Source organism: Micropterus salmoides, unplaced genomic scaffold (assembly GCF_014851395.1).
Source record: "Micropterus salmoides isolate LMB-PRFRI ecotype aquatic unplaced genomic scaffold, ASM1485139v1 Ms_hic_scaffold_14, whole genome shotgun sequence".
NCBI classification, from domain to species: domain Eukaryota; kingdom Metazoa; phylum Chordata; class Actinopteri; order Centrarchiformes; family Centrarchidae; genus Micropterus; species Micropterus salmoides.
In genome coordinates, this window is record NW_024040485.1 from 5,708,639 (window position 1) to 5,724,013 (window position 15,375).

The 15,375-nt window shown below is 40.4% G+C and overlaps 1 pseudogene; it reads left to right on the plus strand.

The window, feature by feature from the left end:
* The window catches only part of LOC119901712, a 74,470-nt pseudogene that overhangs the window by 24,478 nt on the left and 34,617 nt on the right, over window positions 1-15,375 (plus strand).

A 15,375-nucleotide genomic window follows, 5' to 3' on the forward strand; every position in this document is an offset into this window, starting at 1 on the left:
TCCACACTCAGGTTGTCCAAACAGCCTGAGCTGCACCCCACGTACACTGACCTCCAAGCTGCAAGTTAAATAAACTCAAAGACCCAGAATTCCATTAGAGGAACAGTGAGTCCCAGCTGGGGCAGGATGCTAGCAGGATAGACCTACATAAACACTGCCTGTCGAGGAAGGAACCTTGCTCCCGTGTCCTACATTTGTATTTGCTCTTCCCTCTTGGGTCCACTTGAGTAACCGCCAAACGCTGAGTCTCCTGTGACCACTTCAGTTTCCACCAATGGGGACTTTAGATAAATCAGATAAAACGGGAATGTGCGCTTGCGTGAGATTCCTCTTCTTTTTTTGTTTGCACCCCAGAGAGCAATAACCATTCACAGAATCACGGGATCCAGGAATAACAATCCCCAGATGGACTTTTGTTGAAAATATTGTAATATGAAAAATGAAACAAGTGCTTTTTGTTTTGTACTGAAATGAGGAGTAAGGCAGTAATACGAGCGGGGTTAAGGGCAAGCTCTAAACTACAAAGTATAGCCCTACTTCTGATACACCTTTCAAATCCGCTTGTCTCAACTGTAATTTCAGGGTGCAAAGTGGAGCCTTGACTGATGAATGACACGAAGATGTTGGAAAGTCATTGTAATAAATCTTTAAAAGTGGGTCAACAGTGTATCAGCTTAGAAGGAACATTGGTCCTGAACGTTTTCCTGGTGGGATTTTTGTAAAGATAGAGTTTCTACATAGATGTGTGATGATTTATATTTGAGCTGTGATCAGATAGTATAATGATCAAATAGGGATTTATTGTACGTTCATCATGCTGTCTGGGGCTTCATGTCATTTAGGAAAGGTCCAACTTTATGTCATTTGTCATGAAATAGACTCCTATGATTGTGTTGAAAGTCAGTTTAAATTGATAAATGGAATTGTGGGTCAATTCTTCCAGATCCTTTTAATTAAAAATAACCTTAAAACCTGGAAAAATAAAACGAAAATGATCTGCAAAGCTATAGCTAAATAAGAATATGATATTTTTATTATTTCGAGTGAAAAGAGCCTTCCACCTTACGTGATATATGTCTTAAAATACAGTACTGTTTTAAGGTTCAATGTCCATTTATGACTTTGGGAACAGAATCAGAATCAGCATTAGCTTTATTTGCCAGGTATGTGTACACATATGAGGAATTTCACACACATCTGTGTGTCTGTGCACGCTGCTGCTGTCCCTCCTTGTTTATCAGAGAAACAGAGTGACTGTTTTCGTGTTGTTGTTGAGTAACTCACTACTGGCTACTGCTCAGCTGCAGCACAGAATATTCAGAACTCTGTGTGTGTGTGTGTGGGCATCAACCGTTTTCGTATGTTTACTGAGATTATCTTTTTGTTATGTGTGTTGCTCTGTGCCTAGACTTGTCTTTGCAATTCAATGTATATACCTGCTTGTGTGTGTGTGTGTGTGTGTGTGTGTGTGAGTAGACAGGTACATGGGACCCTAGGCTCATTTAGCTAATGGGCTGTTTGTCCTTGGAGGCAACAGGGGTGACCTGCAGATGAGATGGATGCTCCGGCATGTCAGAGCCAGAAGAGGGGTTTGAAAACTAGGACAGCATGTGTTGGGGGGAGTGTGTGTGTGTGTGTGTGTGTATTGGCCTCAATATGGGTCCTCTACCCTCTAACAAGTTAAAAACAGCACTTGTACTCACTCAGGTAATCCCCCTGCCATGTTGCTGCCTTCCTTCTCGCCACATTTAAAATCCATTACAGTCAGAGCAGCGTATTGAAACTCAGTGCTAAATGGAGATGCTGCTCTGGTTACAAACAGGCTTTAAAGTCTATAGAGACCCCCCTCTTTGTCTTTCTCTCACTGCCTGTTTTTGTCGTGTGATCTCAGAATATTTTTAGATCTCAGACATCTTTTTAAATGTAATTTTTAAGAACATTGGCACACAGCTAGGGCTGTCGCGGTGAAGTAATTTCCCTTGCAGTGATTTATTGTGGCTCCACAGTGGTATGCGGTCTTATTGCCAGTTTTGTTTTGTTTTTGCAAAGTAATTTGGTGCAATAATGCATAGTAAGTGTGTCTATGGATCTCACTTCACCACCTAGCGAGCCACACACTGCAGTTGTATTGTCTGACCAAGCTAGCTGCTGCATACTAGTCAAAGTTACACAATGTTGCCAAGCTAATTCATTCCTGCAGGCTGACCATGCCTTTTTTTTACGGGCATTCAACCTGCTACAGTCTTTTTTTTTTGTGGGCTTCAAATGAGGCTTAACGGTCACACAGTTTCTGTTAACTGTCTCTCAATATTACAACATTAGTCTATTGTCCAAATTAGCGGCACAATATGCTAATGCAAAGTTAGCTAACCTACAAAATAAACAGTAAAACAACATAAAATATGACAAAACTTCCAGCTTCCAAGTTCTAAAGTCGTGTTGCTTGTCAAATTTTTGAACCATTGATTTGTTCATTTAACCCGCACTGAAATGTAGGAACATACCGATTGTTGCTTTTGCTTGTCATCCTTTACGGTTCGCTTGCCAATAGTGCGGCATTTAAATTTTGCGTTATCGCGAGAGCCCTACACACAGTTTAAATGTATTATATTTTATTTTAAATTACTTGAGAAGTATTTTTAGGCTTATTTTGATTTTTGAGTCATTCAAATTCAAGTATGTTTAATTAAAATAACAGGATTAAGTATTCACCAGGATTATATTTTCGTCAAGAGCTCTTTGGAACAGCGTTCTGACAATGGAGTAGGGAGATAAAGTTTGAAAGTATAACTTAAATTAATAAAGATATTGTGAATTATATTTTTATTTTTTCTTCTGGGCTGGTGACCACAGTCTTTTATTACCCCTAGGTCTGCTTGATGTGACATGCACTTCTACATACCTTTCTGTATATGTATCTGTCTGTGGCTTCATCCCTCGTTCTTTCCCTCTTTGCGTACCTCTCCTGCCTTCTGTCTCTCTCTCTTTTCCACGTAGGTCATTATGATGAGAAAACCCCAAAACCCCACCGCAAAAAGCAATAACCCTCATTCAGATGACATGCTCTGTTTGGCTTTAAAGATAGCGCTAGGCAAAAGTGGGTAAATCTCTGTCTAATGAGCGTTGGGCTGTAAAGCTCTGGCACATTCACCTCCCTCAACCATCACCATCGCCATAACCATAACTCCACCCTCTGCTGACCACAGAATACATCATTTATAAATGATAGCCAAGTGAGTCCCCTTCAGCGCCCTGGAACTATATTTGCCCCAACTGGCTTGTTATATTGCAGGTTTTCAAACCAGAAACACATGTCTCAGCGGTTTAGTCAACGTGGGGAGGGAGTGACAGTTGATTTAAAGGTCGTTGATAAAAAAGATGAAAGAAAGATGGATGGATGGACTGAGAATGAGCCGATGAGAGCAATGTACCATGTTCTTTGAGAAAAGTACACGCTCGTGTTAGTGACATAACAGACATGCTTGAACACACAACCTCAAACGTAAAAAGTATGCAAACACAATGTCACATATGGCGTATGGATCTTTTGGCTCGATTGACCTTTTTTGTGGGCAAGATTTTCTTTTTTTACAGATTACATAAAATTTGGTGGACAGTTCAGGCACAAACTAAGGAACACATTATTTGTTTTTGGTTTGGTTCATAACGTTTTGGAACTTTTTTGTTTCTTTTGTTTTCATGGGTTCATGCACTTATCTGAACAAAGCAAAGTCTGGTTGAAGGTATGCGGTTTCTGGTTTACATGTAACAATGTTTGTTTTATCTTTTGTTGATGCAGCAGTTTGTAGGTAAGTCAGGAAGATATTTCACTTCTTGCGTGTTTACTTGCTTGTCTTCAGATCAAAAGGTGCTCTGTGCACTCATCCAAAAACGCTCTGAAAAGAATCAGCTGGCTCAAAAGATTACCTACAGGGGCCCATGAGGTTCAGTTCTCAGAGTAACGCATGTTAGCAAAAAATGTCTTTGCATTATTAGTTTTTATTTTTCCAGGCATGAGCTTAAATCACATTAATTTCATAGACATACATTTCTCATAAAGCGTAGATTTACTCAACCCATCTGCACATTTGACACACACACACACACACACACACACACAGTGGAAAGTGGGCCAGCTGAGCAGGATCGAAGCCTGCCTCAGCCCTTCCACATCATTTATCATGTCGCCCTTTTAATGACACCACCTGTGTCAACTGCAAGGGGTCCACGGGAGTGTGTGTGTCTCTCTGTGTTTCTGTGTGTGTGCATTCATGGCATGCTCAGATAAAATGCAGGTCACATCTGGCCTGGCAACATAACGACCCCCACCCCCAGTACACACACACAGAGGCACAAGCACACATACACACACACACACATGTCTCGTGCCTCCAAGGGATGCTTGACCCTCGTCCACGCCTCACGTCGTCCTCCCTCCACCGTGATCAGTCACCGTCTTGTAAACTCGCTCATGTCACTTTACGACAGGAGAGGTGTGAACTTCCAGCCGGCAGTTGACTGATGCGAGCCGACGCAGGGATTTTTTCTTCAGCAGTATTGACGGTGTGGATGTGACTGTGGAGAAAACAGCTTGTGGAGAAACAACGACAGTGACATAACAGCTGTCGCGTTCACCAGCCGCTCTGTTTGTACTTTTATCCGGAGACATTTATGTCATGTGTTGATGCTGCATAGTGAATGTTTGGTTTGAAAAGACTTTATTTCATTATCCTACAATCCAAAAGAGCTTGTGATGCTTATGAGGAATTATGAGGTTTTTCATGCCACCACAGTGGATGTAATTCTGTTTTGCGTTGTGTAAAAGAAAAGGATCACACTTCCTTAGACTTTCTTTAAGCAGGCACCATCATCTGCAACTGCAGTTGTTGTGAAACAAAGCATTTATAGGCTTTCTGCATAATTCTCTCTGTGCCTGTGTAACATCATGATTTAAGTGCCAACTTGGTCTCAGCAGTACACTCTACAACAACAAGCTTTCAAGACAAGAAGAAAAGCAACATTAACTTAATGAGAAGGTGATTAAATTCAATGTGAAAATATACCCCATCATATACCTGTACCCTTCAAAATGAAAGTCTTTCCTTAATCAACATAGGATTTTACAGGAATCTTCACTGCCTCATTCAAATTATTAAAATGCTTCAGAGATAATACTGACACAGAGCATTAACACACAGTCAATCCACAAAGTACATAACAGCACTGAACACAAATTATGAGGTTGTGGTTGAATGATTATGTAGGGTAGTGTGCGTGCGCATTTGGACATGTCTAATGAGCTAATAGGGTTGTATTTGTCTGTCTCTGAGTGCATCTGTGTGTGTTGTTGTTTGTTGACCGGGATCAGCCCCTGTAAACAGCCCCTCAGTGTCTGGCACTGTGAGCAACACCCCACCCCAGTCAAAACACAGACACAGACGGCTCCGACGGGAGGGGGCCAATTGGTTTGAGTGGATGGAGATGACATGGGTTTTGTCAATAAAACAAAGGTTCTGTTTAAAGAAAATGTTAACTAGTCATTGAGTCTGTTACTGCTTCTCAAAGATTCAACTGGGGTCTTTTTATCTTTTTTTTTTTTAAACAATTTGGCCGTTTTATCAGGAGCCAGTGATGTGGTTTTTCTTATTTTAGGATCTTCTCATGTGATACTGTCAACTGGAAATTGAAAGATTTTTCGGCGAATTCCCGCAATGTTTAGGAGAAAATCTAGTTTTAAGACTCAAAGACTCAGTTAAAGCAAATATTTTATTCCAGTGAAGTCACAGCTGCAAAAGTGTTTCAGTCTGCCAACATTTTAGACACCCAGAAAGGTTAAAAAACTGACAGTAGCTTAGTTTGTGTGCGTTTCCAAAATGTCTAAATCCTTATTTTTGCAGCAGGAAAACAGACAAAAAAGGTCAACAACATAGAACACAGACTAAAAAGAACAACCCAAGCAGGCACAAATTTTTCTTTTAAAGGATATTCTGGTAGATTCAACATTCATTTTGTATCTATGCAGTTTTAAAATGTGTGCTGGAAATACCTTTTATTCTGTTTCAAAGACCCCAAACCGCTCATTCTGTACTAAGCAAAGGCTGCAAAAAGTGCTCAAGGTGTTATTCAATGTGAAAGTAATGTGTGAACACGTTATGACCCCGACCCCTGTCCGAGTGAGAATTACTCACTCTGTCCAAACACATCTTGACACTTTAAAAACCCATCAGTATCTTCTCGCTTCGTAGGTCCAGAATGTTCCAGGAACTTTACGGCTCCCAGAGGCGTCATCAAGACACCGGGTTTCCCTGAGAAGTACCCCAACAACCTGGACTGCACCTTCATGATCTTCGCCCCCAAGATGTCTGAGATCGTGGTGGAGTTTGACAGCTTTGACATGGAGCCCGACACCACGCCGCCGCCGGGCGCCCTCTGCCGATACGACTGGCTGGAGATCTGGGACGGCTTCCCCTGCAGGTGAGGAGAGGGTTTTAGCTCAGGCTGAGATGAGTGGTGGCACAGAGTCTGAGAGTGTAAAACATGAGCTCCTAGCTGAATCAAGCAAACATTTCTAATTTAATAAAATTTAAAAGAAAGAAAAGAACTTGCTGGTGTCACCTTGAGCCAAAAGAAGTGCAAAATTATGATGCTACAACTTGAAGTTGTTAATGTTTTGACTGTTAAAACTTACTTAAACATCCACATGCAAGATGGTAATTATGCCCTCATCTATAGCTACACGGAAAAAAAAAACTTCATAAGCATTTTATGAACTTTCTAGGTTTTTTTCAGCTTGAGACCCTGTGTAATAAACAAAACTTGGTCAAAACATGCCATAAAAAGTGCAAAGGGGTATTTCCGTCTGCAATTTTTGAAGCATATATGAACTCAGAGGCACTCTCAAAAAATAGAACTGATTGATAGAAACTGATTCACTACCAAGATAGAGCAGTGAGATAAAAATGCCAGCGTCAGACAAAAAAAAGATGAAGGTGAAAGAACTGAAGGAGAAAAAACAGGACTGCCTCTCCACAGGTGGAGGGTAAGAAGAGGGAAAATGGGATGCAGATGCAGAGGAGAAGTATGCGGAGCTGCAAAGCAGCAGAAAGAAGAGAAGGATGAGAAGTGCTGGGGACGGCTTCCCCCTGCAGATGTTGACAGAAAACAGAGATACAGACAGAGACATGTGGGAGGAGGAGGGAGGAGAACAAAGGATGGATGACTTCCCTGCAGGTGGGACGAGCTCGGATTGAGCAATGGAGGCGAAGCAGAAGGCAGAGGCAAAAAATAGATTGATAAAGACAAGAGGAAGATGTGAGCTCAAGTAGGGGAGTAGGGAAAGTGGGAAGCGCTACGTGTTTTCAGTTGTTTGGATCGGGGAGACAACTTAAACATTTTGTGCATATATAAGCAAAAGCTGGACAAATCCTTCAACAGGTTGCATATTACACTTTAAAAGAGATTTTAGCACTTATTTTTTCTAGTCATGAGCAGGAATTTGGCACAGGTGGGTGATGATGTACTCTGCTCTGATTGGCTGGATATACAGGGGGTCCACTCTGTCCACCTTAGCTATTTTTGTTGAGTTCTTCATTGACTCTGAAATTTGAAAGGCATAGAGTGGACACATTTTTCAGTAGGTTCTTCTGGACTTTTAAAACATTTGAAAAAAAAATGTGGCTGGAGACACCTGAAGGTTTCTGAAAACACAAGAATCTGTAGAAGAATTTGATTTGATCACTACTCTAAACTACAAATACAAAAGGTGCTAGTAGGTTAAAAAAGTAGGTTAAAAAATAATAATAATAAAATACTACTAGCACATTTCAAGCTCACTAGGAAGACAATAAGTATATTGCCCAAAATGTCAAAATGTTGCTTTAGCATACAGACGCTGGCTCAGCTGTTACTCAGTCTTTTACTGAAAGTCATCCTCCTGTGCACACAGGATGTACTGAAAGAGACTCCTTCACAGATTCACAGATTGCGCATTGTTCCCTCACCAACCACTTTTGGAAAATTAGCTCTTTGCACATGAATGACAGAGACGCATCCTGCTCTACCCTCTGTTCACACTCCTTCCCTCATTTGGACAGCGTTTCTCGGCTTCCATTGTTGTCTAATTAGCCGTACAGTGTGCAGATAATGGTGAGAGCTACATACCTTGGACAGGCCGGAGTAGTCTGCCAGCATGCCCACAATAATCGCTGTTGTGCCCAAAGCTTTGCCTGATGATTGCCAGGGAGGAGACTGGCATGGGAACATGAGGGACACAAAGACTGGCACAGGTATATAGACAGTGACATACACTTTAAAGCCATGCCAGCATACATAACATGCCAGGGCTTTTCCTGTCAAATGATCTGTGTGTGCGTGTGTGCATTCAGGTGTGTCTGTTTGCATGAATGCATGTGCGTGTTGGTGTGTGATGCTTCAAAGCCCTGTATTGCTGTGTTTGCGGAGCGAACATGTGTGTCAGCGCAGATAACAAAGCATCTCTGCGGCAGGGCGAAGACCAGGATGTAGTTTTTCATCCCATCAAACGCTTTCGCAGTGTTAACACAAATACCAGACCCTCCCATCATTTTCTTTCTTTGGAGGTGTAAATCTGTTCTTCAAATGGATTTTCTTTTTCTGTTAGGATTTCACCGGACAAACAAACATCAAGGGCTCATTATTTTTGGATTTATTTCCTCGGAAAAGCATTGGAAGAAGAAGAAGACAATTCATTCTTTTCACATTTGTTCACAAAAAAAAATCATTTAAAGTGGCAAACAATGAGACTTATAAATACCCTAAATGAAGAGTTGTGACTCCTTTATAGCATTTTCCTTTTTGACAGAGGAAATTATTGTCATGATATTCACATATTTGGTTTTTCCAAAGCTCTTAGCGACAATTTATGCTTTAAACAGTGGGTAGACTTTGCTCAGTTGTGCCTGGTACTGATATTTTTTAATTAAATAGCTGTTTTCAAGGTTGCCAAAGCATTTGTTTTATGTTACAGTCCTACCTACTATTGTTTATAAGTTGAAATGCTGGAATTGAATCTTCTTCTGAGAAGATATAACCATCTCCTAAATAAATGTAAATGCAGCCATATTGCTTGAAGGATTTTTCCATTTTAAAGCTGATCGCGTCGACGACAGCCTCACAGTGAAAACATTTCACACCTCAGATAAGGCTGAATTAATTCAAAATGTAATCCGTCACAGATAATCGACAACCTGCTTTAAACTGTAACTGATAAACATAATCCGCCAGATTACCAAAGCTCAGCATTCCAATGTGACTGCCTTGTGTAAGGTTTTGGTTGTTTTGCCTCCAAGCTGAAGGAAAAGTATAAATTTTGTAACATGTATGACTTCACTCTGCAATGAATGTCGAGTCCTCTAGAGGCTGCAGATACAGTATCTCTATGAGACAGGAGGCACCACATGCCTGGCAGTGTTTCTCACAGATAAGAACAGGATGAAATGGCCAGCAAACTGTGGGCAGGCAGCAACGTCAGCACTCACAGTGTTAAGACACTAAGTCTGTCACTGTGTGCTGCATGTAAGAAAATCATGTTGTTACAGTTGATGTTAGCTCCACTTTGTGCCCCATCGTGTTTTATTGTTATATTTGGCGTAAGAGAGGTCAGCATCTCTTTTTCTGAAAGAAAAATCTCCAGCAGTACAGTGTCACATTGTAAATGATAATAATAATAAATAAATATAGATTTTGGTTTAAATTGGAGGCTTTCTTTAAACTAATTGGTGTCTGTGAAGTTCAGGTCATAGTTATCCAAGAGGGCAACTGTTGCCCTTGACCTCAACCTTCATTGGATGTTTAAACTAATTCTATATTTATCTGGTCTTCTGATCTTGTTTCTTTATCTGGTCTTCTGATCTTCTGATCTTGTTTCTTTAGCCATGAGTGTACTCAGAGTCAGAATTTTCTGACTTAATATCAATAACCATATTTTCGGCCCATTATGGGTTTCTTTTGAGGCATGAAAATCCAATTTTCATCTATCTGCAGTACACTCCTCTCACAACACTGCATCTGATCATCTGAGAACAACTTTTTCCATTTAAAAAAACAATATTATGCCATTTATATAATAACTGATGTCAGTTATTCCATTACAAGAAGTCTTGAGTTCTTAATAAATCTTAATTTAAGAATTTGGACTCTTGAGAGCTAACAGGAGGACAAAACAGACAGATTTAACACAGTACTCTACACTGTCTTGAGATAAAAGGGTTATTCTCTGCTGTACCTGATATGATTTCATATCAATACAGTTTATATATAGTGTTGGGATAATAAGTGGCAATGCAATATATTTTGGAAATAAGTGTTTTTGCCACCTGTCATCTCACCTTTATTCCTGTCTCAAAGGTGCCACATCACTCATGAGAGGTGGGAGATTGGAGCTGACAGGGGATCGGCTGCTCATTGTATTTGTCTGCAGACTCTGAACACAACAGCAGATTAAACATGCTGGCTTTGAATTTGGGGGGCTTTTTATTCACATTTTTTTTATTAAACTTGGGTTCTGTGTAGATAGAATAAAAAACAAAGTCTCAAGCTTGTGTGTTTTTGCCCGAAGTCACGAAACATTTCCCAGGACAGTGAGGGCAGAGAAGGACAAAAAGAATAATAAAAACACTCGATGAGTGATGAAGCTGACTCCTTTTTCTCCCCCTCCCCTGCTCCATCTCCCTCTTCCTTTGTCTCTTTGCTACTTTACTACTACTACTGCTATGCTTTCCTTTTTCCCACTTTCTCCTCTGGCCTCTCCTCCTCTTTGTCCCCCATTCTTTTTCCTTATTCCCTTCTTCTCCTCCCTCATTTCCTGCCTCCTTTCTGCCTCTCTCTTACCCTTCCTCCCCACCCCCCTTCCTCCCCCAGTGGGACCCCATATTGGTCGGTACTGTGGCCAGACGTCCCCGGGCCGTGTGATCTCCTACACTGGCATCCTGTCCATGACCATCACCACTGACAACGCCATCGCCAGAGAGGGATTCTCTGCCAACTACACCATCCGAGAGAGGAGCCTCCCCCCTGGACATGAAGATGAGGGTGAGCAGCTGGATTAGTGATGAGAAATGGGGGGGGGGGGTACATATGTCTTCTGGCTTTAAGAAGGACCAGGGTTAATTTTCAGGGTGTTTCTGTGTCTTTTTTGCCTTGTGCGGTTTGAAATAATACCTTTGCAGATGTATAAATTGTCCCATCTACTGTTGATGACCTCTGACAGTAAACAGAAGTGGTTTGTCCATCAGCTTCAACCTAAGTGTCCTTTAGAAAATCGCTGAATCTCTTCCAGCTCTATAGGAGCCGATCTGTATGTGACCTTTGACCTCTGACCTCCATGTTGAAAGTAAGGCAAGCAGAAAGAGAATTTCTCCTTCAGGGTTTAAAAGGATGCAGCAGAGCCTTTTTTTACTTCGTAAAACCATCACATCATGTGCTTGCTTCTTGTAATCAGCTGTGTACTGAGTTAAGGGGAAGAAAAAGACATGATACCCCTCCTGAGTACTTTCCACAAGGACTACAATTTTATTTCTATCAGTTAGTCTGTTAATTATCGTAAGATGCATCTTTTATCCGTGAAATGCCATTAAATAATGACAAATGGGCATCGTTATTTCCCAGACTCCAAGGTCACATGAGCCAGGTCGCAGAATTGTTTGTTTTGTCTGAACCACAGTCCAAAGGCCACATGTTACATTTACAATCCTATGAAACAGAGAAAACAAACAATTCCTCACATTTGAGAAGCTAAAACTGGTTTGGCATTTTTGCCTTTTTAAGTGGCTGAAAGTAGTCGATTATCAAAATTGTTGTCATTAGATTTTCTGGTGATTAACTACTGATTGCTACAATTAGCTATTAAATGTCAACGGTTTACAGTCCAGTAAATTTGAACACAACTACTACTGTCTCCCAACTTTTTTGGCTTGTCCATGTCTATTTGCTGCCTCTTGTTACTGTCCATGTGGTGTTGTCTGCAAGATAAAACCAACAGTAGGAATTGTTTGCGGCTACTTTTTGATTCAAGCTTGAACTTTAAAATATCAGAATCTGAATTTGACTACACAGCCGTGTATATTTAATCTTATCTTATGGTTGAAATTTAACATGTGATTTGGTTCTGATTTTAAAAAAAAAGGTTTATATTCTTATCTTCTCCTGTTGAACAACGCATTAGGCAGATTTCACACATCAGGATATTATCACGAGATAACATCACATGCTTGGTTATAGATCCACTTCTTTTTCACATGTCCACTTGTTCTTTAAAAAAAAAAAAAGGCTGTTTGTCTGCATGAGTGTGTCCTTGTTGGAATGCCTGTAGAGATTTAAGTTATGTTGCTCCGTATGCTTCTTGCACTCTAACCTCAACACCAGTCGCCCCTGTTTTGGAATGTGAGTGTGTGTACAGAGTTGAGTTTACCTAAGGTCCCACAGTGGCTAACATGGGCACTTTGGGAGAAATGAACAAAAGACTTTAAAATCAGTTATACATATTTTTGTTCAGAATTATCCTTTATCTGAAGATTTACATTGAGATTTACATCCCAACTGCACACAGTGGCACTCACTTGATGTTCTGGAGCTTTCGATCATATCAAATGTTAAGTTTGAGCAAGGACTTCTTGTCCATGTTGGCTTACAAATTGAGGTTCAGATATCCAGTTAAGATGCACATATATTGGTATTTAAATGTTCAAACTCCATTATGATAAATTAGAAACACAAACATTGACAAAAAGTTGTTGTGTAAATTGTTCCATGTCAATTATTGTAAAGCTTTCTTTACCTTTCATTTTAAAATGAATTGATGTGATTTGTATATTATATTCAATACCACATGATTCAACGATCACACGTGCACTGCACTGGAAAATGTTTATTATTCACACATCTATGTAGACGTTTTCAAGAGGGGGGGTCAAAGTAATTATCTTCGCTGTTTTTTCAGTTGTCTTGTTTGTTTTTGCCATGGGCAGAATACACGGGTGTTGTTGGGTTGTATGCATGCGCGTGTGTGTGTGTGTGCTATCTGATGTTCATGACAAGGTGATAATACATGGATGTCACCTACATGTACCAAATATCCCTGTACTGTATGCGTGTGTGTGTGTGTGTGTGTGTGTCAGTTAAATCTGTCCCTCTAGTCTTAACAGGGATGGCTAAGAGCAGCTGGTGCTAGACAAAGCTCTAATTATATTAGTTTAAGTAACACACTCTCTTTCACACACACACATACACAATTACTTTGCCTACAGACCCCCAACTGAGCAGATTTGGCAGATTGATTCAAAGCCTCTTGTCAAACCACATCACATTTCTACAACCACTCTGATGCTATCAACCAGTGATTCCAAACCAAGGGTACTTCAGCAGTTGCCTGGGGGTGCTTGGAAAGATTTTAGCTCAACTAATTTGAAACAAAAAATTTAAATTATGCTTTGATTAGAAAAGAAGTGTTAACATATTGAGTCAGCTGTAACATGTGAACTGAAAAAATGGTTGGAATATAACAAGCAAGAAGTAATGGATAAACACTTTGTTAGCTAAAAGAAAAAGACTAAAATGTTCAGCTTCAACCACTCCAAGTGGTAGTAGGCCTACAACACTTAAACAGCAGTTAAATTTTATAAAAATATTATATAATAGTGTCAAAAAGAGCCAATTAAAAATCCATTGAAAGGAACACATTTGGAACATCATGGGCGGTGTTGATTATGTACATGAGTTCATCTGACAGGGCTTGGGAGGGAGGTACATCTGACAAAAATGAATGGGAACCACTGCTATAAACAGCCTTTTATCTTCTATTTGCCTGCTTTTCATATCAATGATGTGCCTTCATCCTCTTATAATGTTCAGAAAGAACTTCCATTCAGGCAGGATCTTTGCTAACAGCCTCTGAGGAATCAAACTCTGTGAATTTACAGTCGTCTCTCGCTCCGTCCCGGGCATCAGCATCAGAAATGGCCTCCAGCAGGGCCTTTGATCAGCTGAACGATCGCTTGGGGTGTCAGTTTGCGTCCTTTCTTTCTTTTTACATGAAGAGGTAGAGGGACGGGGTTGAAGTTTGTCCCTCATGCCTGCTGTGAGGGAGAAATGGAGGTTGTCTCAGGAATTGAAATTAGAAAAGAGCAAAAGAGAAGTTTTTGGATAGGAGGCTAAGGCCAGATAGAAAACAGAGAAGTGAGAGAATTTAAAGATAAACTGATGTATCAGCTGGCTGCTATCCAGAGGTTTTTTTACTCTCTCATTGTCTGCAGTTTCAGAGCGATTTCTGGCAAGGGTACTCTTCTGGATTTGGAAGATTTGGGCCTGAAAATTGTCAAGTTAACAAATATTGATGAGCATAAAAAACAAGCTTTCTGCAGTCTTTTGGTGATGTCGCAAGCAAACCTTCTCCCTAATTTATTTGTGGAATGATGTAAGTGTGTTTGTGTCAGTCTGGCAGACCCTGTGTCTCCAGGCAGCCCTCCCACACACACACACACACACACACACAAACTCACGTTTCCTTTTGTCCCCCCCCCCCTCCCTCTTCCTTCCCCATGCTCCCCTGCTGTTAGAGTGGACACTGCCTCCTCAGAGATACTGACATGTAGCTTGAGTTTATCCAAATGCTGTTTTGAAAGAGTTTCCTAAGCCCAAAGGAGAGCAGAACTTTCTTCATCCACAGAGGACAGGAGTGTATTATCCTTTAGTTAAAAAGAAAAAATGAAAATCAGCTAAATTACAGCATGACATTAGCAGCGATTTTGGTGACTGTGTAGGTTTGTGTGTATTTTCTCTGTGTATGACACAAATGTCTGCACATACGGCAAGTGTATGAATGTATGGATACTGTACAACATCCAGTGTCATCTAACGACCTCTAAAGTGCCACCACAGGAGCTGTAACTCCTGTGGCTGTTACTCCTTTACTACTGTGACTGACTGCCGTGCCCAGCAGGGACAGACACTTTACAATGGGTGTCTGGCTGACACTATAATCACAAAGCTCACTAGTCAGACACAAAATGAGCATTTTTCCCAAACATGAATTAATGATTTTGACTTGAGGTGTTTTTTTTAAAACCCCAGTTCTGGGGTTTTATGATAATAATAATAAATTCAGCCATTAGCAATGACAAGGTGGAGAGAAAAATACAGAAATTCAGTTCATCAAGCTAATGATGTGTGTAATAAACTTTTAAAATTCAATAAAGAGGCAGTTTTGATAACACATTCCTTTGTTTGTTGATAATTTGGACCACCCTGGGATGTGTTTAAGACCATAAACTTCATGTCCAGTGGTATTTCAAGACACACAGGCCACCATTTTATTTTTAATAGTATAAAGATGATAGATTAAAA